The sequence below is a fragment of the Penaeus japonicus genome, unplaced genomic scaffold, assembly GCF_977035675.1.
Source record: "Penaeus japonicus unplaced genomic scaffold, GWHDUDI00000001_assembly GWHDUDI00000486, whole genome shotgun sequence".
Lineage (NCBI taxonomy): Eukaryota > Metazoa > Arthropoda > Malacostraca > Decapoda > Penaeidae > Penaeus > Penaeus japonicus.
Window position 1 is genome coordinate 1 of NW_028234888.1, and position 6867 is coordinate 6867.

Genomic DNA, 6867 nt, shown 5'->3' on the forward strand with positions numbered 1-6867 from the left:
GTTAATTTCCCATACACAGAAGGCGGTGAATCCTACCTACAGGAAACTGAAGGCCGCTGCTCGGCGGGGACTTGACTTTCCTTGACCATACCCACCCTTACCACGAACCTGACATGATGTTTGCTTTATAGGTATCTCAAAATACCTTGAAATTGCATCGAGAGCATCCCTATTTATAGGCGCCACGTTGAAACGTTCCGATGGCGTTCGCTGGCACGGTTGGCAAGCCCTTTGGAGCCACTAGCCGCGGCTCACTCACCTAGGCTTGGCGCCGTGTCGGCCCCAATATAAGGAAATTTCAGGTCAAAATCCTGATCAGTGTTTACAAGGTATAACCACCGTGATGCCAGACCCAAAACTTCCGGAAAGGCTGCCAAGAAGGCCGGTAAGGCCCAAAAGTCTATCACCAAGGGTGATAAGAAGAGAGCGAGGAGGAAGGAGAGCTACAGCATCTACATCTACAAGGTGTTTGAAGCTGCGTCCACCCCGACACCGGTATCTCCTCCAAGGCCATGTACCATCAGAACTTCGTTCGTGTAAACGACATCTTTGGAGCGCATTGCAGCTGAGGCTTCCCGCCTTGCCACACTACAACAAGCGTTCCACCATCACCAGCCGGGAGATCCAGACGCCGTCAGGCCTGTTGCTGCCCGGAGAACTGGCCAAGCACGCTGTGAGTGAGGGCACCAGGCTGTCACCAAGGACACCTCCCCAAGTAAATTAGAAGGTTGCACTGTTTACTGCCTCCTCTACCAACATCGGCTCCTTTAGGAGCCACAAATTGAAATAAAGCAGATAGAAGCATGGGCGTTGTTATCTTGGTTTTGTTTACTTTGCACCGCCGGCGGTGGTTTGGGTCAGCTGTTTGTTTGTTTATTTAGGCGGGGGGGTTTATCAAAACTCTATCTAGGGCTGTATCGTGGTACTTGCATTGGCATTGATAGAAAACGACAGACATAGTGATCTGGCATAAATGAGCTATATTCCTGGTATGTGGTAATTATATTCCATATCCGTTACTTTTTCTTATTTTTTTCTGAAAGTCGTTGACAAATTGCTCTTAGAATGTGGCACATTTTAGCTCATGAGTGGCTTTAGTGAGAAAAGGCAAAATCCATACATACATATACGTAGAAACTGAGGAGAGAGTTAACACAAATACCTGTGAAAAGAAAGAAAAGAAAGAGAGAGAGAAACCTAACAACAACAGCTGTGCAATATTACCTGATACACACATATCTAGATCAGTTCAGGTCATTAGGCTATGCGTTCACGCTATTTCATCACACAGTCAGAATAAAGTTACACACTAAAATATCACTAATAGCAATACTTGACCTCACATTATATCACAGCCATGGTTTGAAAATGATGAATTTACAGGCTTGCAAATATAGATATTTATACTTGTACATCATAATAGTAAATTCGCATATACATAGATAAAAAATCTATATATAGTTATAGATATATTATTATTTAATATATATTATATATATAATATATATAGATATATATTTTATATTAGTATATTTATAGGGATGTATGTATATAAGTGACATGTACATGCATTTACATAAATAATACGATGTGTGCCGTATGTATATATATATAAGATAGATAAGATAAGATATGAGATATATATTACATATACTTATATTTAATATATATACAATAATGTATGATTTGATATAGACATATATAATGATTGATATATATATACATATATATGATTGATACACCCACACAACATATAATTATATAAAAATATATATATATTAAAATATATGTATATATATATATTACATATATATATATGTTATATATATATATATAATATATATATTATATAGATACATATATTATTTGTGTGTGTGTGTGTGTGTGATGTGTAATATTTTCCATATCCGTTACTTTTTGTTTGTTTGTTTGTTTTTCTGAAGACGTGACAAATTGCTCTTACGAATTTGGCACAATATAGCTCGCTGATTTGGCTTTAGTTGAGGAAAAGCAAAATCCTACATACATATAGTAGAAACAGAGGAGAGTACTACAAACACCTGTGGAAAAGAAAGAAAAGAAAGAGAGAGGAAACCTAAACACAAAACAGCTGTGTGCTATAATTACCTGTTTACACACTTATCTAGATCAAGTCAGTCATAGGTATGCGTTACGTTTTTTATCTACCATCAGAATTAAAAGTTACACCTAAAAATAACACTAATAGCAATACTTGACCACATCATATATCACGCCATTGGATCTTGAAATGATATTTGTCACCAGCATGCAAATATAGATATTTATACTTGTTACGCATAATAGGTAATTCGCAATAACATAAAAGATAAATATCATATATAGATATATTTATAGATATATACTGATATATAATATATATTATATATATACATATATATAATTAGAAAGAATATATATATATATATATATATAGAATATATATATATATAATGTATATTAATAGGGATGTAGTAAATAAGGAACATGTACATGCATTTACATAAATAATACTATATGTGTGTATGTATTATATAGATAGATAGATAGATAGATATATTATATATATACATATCACATATATATAAAAATCTACACATATATATGATGATATATACATATTTATAGATTGATATATATAATACATATATAGATTGATACACACACACACATATATATGATAGATAGTATAGAGAGATAGATAGCTATGGAGATATATACAAATACATATATATAATATATATACAAATATAAAGATTGATATATATACATATATATATATATTGATATTTATACAGATATATGATTGATACACACACAACTACACACACACACATATATATATATAGATATATATGTATATATATATACATATACATATATATCGGATAAAGATACATAGTGAGGATATATAGACATATATATGATATATAGACATAATATGGATATATAGACATAATATGAATATATAAGACAGAGAGTTGATATATAAGACATATTATGAGATATTAGGCATATATTTGATATATAGATTATATATGATATAATGCATAATATGATATATATGCATATATATGATATATAGCTATATATCATATATATGGCATATATATCATATATTGCATATATATGATAAATGCTTAATTGATATATATGCATATATATGATATATAGGCATATAAATATGATATATATGCATATATATATGTTATATTCTGCATATAATATAATAGCATATAATATATATATACGTATATAAAATGATATATTTCGATATGTTTATTATATATATATATTTATATATATATATTAATATATTATATATATAAAGAGAAACATACGTATAATATATGATAGATAACTTTGTTTATACATTCATATATATAAGATTATATATTTAACACACCACCACGCATAATATATAATATAATGTATATATATGTATATATTAATATATATTATATATACATATTGATTTAATTTTATATATATATATGATATATATAATAATAAATATATATATATATAATATATATATGTGTGTTGTTTGTGTGTGTGTAATATTTTGCCAGTCCCGTTACGTTTTTTTGTTTGGTTTGTTTTTCTGATATCGATACAAATTGCTCTTAAATAATTTGGCACAAATATAGCTGTTAGTGGCTTTAGTTGGAGAAAAAGCAAATCCATACATACATTTAATCGAACGAGGGAGAGTAACACAAACTCCTTGTATAAGAATGAAAAGAATGAGAGAGTCTGAAACCAAACACTCAAACAGCTGTGGGCAATTTTACCGATACAACACACATCTAGAATCAGTCTATCCAGAGGTATGCGTTTCACGTATTTTTATCAACACATTCAGAATTAAAAGTTTCACACTAAAATATCACTAATAGCATACTTGACCACACACAATATCACAGCTCAGGTTTTGCATTGATGGATTTTCACCAGCTGCAAATATAGATTTTATACTTGTACTTCATAATAGTCATTCCTCAATATATATAGATAAATACAACAACACACACACATACACACACACACAAACACAACACATATATATATTTAAATATTATATTATATATATTATATATATATATATATATATATATCTTTTTCCCTCTCTTTATCGCTCTTTTTATTTTTGTTTCGCTTTGATATTCTCTCTCCTCTCTCTCTCCTCTCCTACTTTTCCGCTCTCTCTGCCTCTCTCTTTTTTATGCGTTGGTTTCGCTCTGACTCTCTTATTATTATTATTATTATTATTTTTTTATTAATATTTCCTCTCTCCTTCTTCTTCTTCTTCTTTCCCCCTCTCTCTATTTCGCATTGTTTCTCTCTCTCACTCGCCATTTCGTTATGATTTCTCTCTCCTCCTTTGTTTTTCTTTCGCCTTGATCTCTCTCCTCTCTCTCTCCCTTCTTCCTTATCTCTCTCTTCTTCTTTTTCTTCTCCTTTCCTCTCTCTATCTTCTTTCTCTAACTTTCTTTCGGCTTTGATTCTCTCTCACTCTCCTTCTTTCTATCGCTCTTCGTCTTTCCCTCTCTCTCTATTTCGCTTTGATTCTCTCTCTTCTCTCCTGCTTCTTCTTTCCCCCTCTCTCACTATTTCGCATTGATTCTCTCTCTCTCTCTCTCTCTCCTCCTCGTCTTTCCCTCTATCTCGATTTCGCATTGATTCTCTCCTTCCTTCTTCTTCTTCCCTCTCTCTCTCTATCTTTATGTTTTCTTCGCTTTGATTATTCTCTCTCTCCTCTCTTTCTCTCTCGCCTTCTTCCCTCTATCTCCAATTCGCATTGATTCTCTTCTCTTTCCTCGCTCTTTCCCTCTCTCTTTCTCTATTTTAAAGTTTTCTTTCGCTTGATTCTCTCTTCTCTCTCTCCTTCTTTCTATCTCTCTTCTTCTTTTTCCCTCTCTCTATATTTTTGCATTGATTCTCTCTCTCTCTCTATCCTTCTTTCCCTTCTCCCTCTTATTCTTCTTCTTCTTTCTCCTTATCTCTCTGTTCTTTCCTTCTCTCTTCTTCTTCTTATATTATCAGTTTTATATATATATATAATTTATATATTTATATATTTAGCTATACTTATACATATATAAATGAGATAAATATTACCAACATATAAATATGAAGATATATAAATATACACATTATATATAATATTTTATATATAATTATATAGATATATATATATATATATACTTATATTTATTTATATAATTTATAAATGATACATTACGTATGTTTATGATATGCATATACGTACATATATGAATATGCATATTTATGTATAATATATATTTTTATTATATATATATTATATATATATATATAATGTGTGTGTATATCATATTTATCGATATATCTACATTATGTGATATATATACGTAATATATGTCTATCTTTCTATCTATCTATATTTCTTTATTATATAAGTATAATAAAATACATTTACATACATAATACATACATAATATATATATATATATATATACAAAAAAAAGAACTATATATATTATATATATATATATATATATATATATATATATAATAAATATGAGTACTAATGTATATATATGTATATATATATATATATAATGTATATATAATGTATAATATGTATATATATTATAAAATATGTTATATATATTATATATATATATATATATATATGTATATATAATATATATATATATATATCTATATATATATATATATATATGAGTGTGGTGTAATAATATATGGTAAATATATATATATATATATATATATATATATATATTATATATATGTGTGTGGTGTGTGGTGTGTGTGTGTGGTGTGTGTGTGTGTGTGTGTGTGTGTGTAGATAGATAGATAGATAGATAGATAATGGAAAGAGAGAAATAAGTATAGATAGAGATATATTGTGTTCATATTATTATGAATGCAAAAGTAAAACGTTGAATAAAGTCCGTAGTCTGTGGAATTACAGAAAATGGATGCCAATGCAATTGCACAGCAGGGTAACAAAGCAGGATTTACCATTCAGTGCACACCTATTGCCGAATTTGCCAACCAAGTGAGGGGGATAAATAGGTTTTGTTTGTCTGTTTGTTGTCAACCTTTCTTTTCTTTCGGTAGCCGCCCTACATGTTTGACATACGGTATGATTTCCTATGGATACGGTAAAACCACTTAGTCAATTGCAATGGAATATTTTTTCTTGTTCTTTTGTTGTGCATATTGCTAGAAGGGGAATATTACCATTACCATTATCCTTAACAACAAAACAAGTAGTTGTAAGGTAAGTAGAAATAAGTACAACTAGTAGTAGGGGTAGTATCGGGTACCAATTCCTGTAATATTAAAAGATGCTTGATTATAAGTGTTGCAATTTGCAACCAAGCATGGCCTGTACCTCGTTAATGCTGTGAAATCAGGTTAAGAAGAGAAAAAAAAAAGGAATTTGTCGTTCGATCTCTCTAGTTAGAAACTTAGGCCGAAAAGGCCGAGATGGGTTCTGTTTGCCAAGAAAGCAAGCAAGCACAAAGCTTAAGCACGCTCTCCACGGATACGTCGAGCAAGCTGGATGTCCTTGGGCTTGAATGGCAAACGTTTGGCGTGTATAGCGCCAGGTTGGTGTCCTCAAAGAGGCCGACCAGGTAAGCCTCGGGAGGCCCCTGCAGAGCCATGACAGCAGAGGAATGGAAGCGGAGGTCAGTCTAGAGTCCTGGGCCATCTCGCGAACGAGGGCGCTGGAAGGGCGCTTGCGGATTCAGGAGCTCGGTGCCCTCTTATGGTAACGACGGATCTCACGAAGGGCAAACGGTTCCTGGCCTGTAAACGATGGGCGCTTTTGAC

At 31.3% G+C, this 6867-nt stretch overlaps 1 pseudogene; it reads left to right on the forward strand.

Moving 5' to 3' along the window:
• The first annotated feature begins 319 nt into the window (after window positions 1–319).
• LOC147466487 (histone H2B pseudogene) lies at window positions 320–724 on the forward strand (annotated as a pseudogene).
• The last annotated feature ends 6143 nt before the right edge of the window (window positions 725–6867 follow it).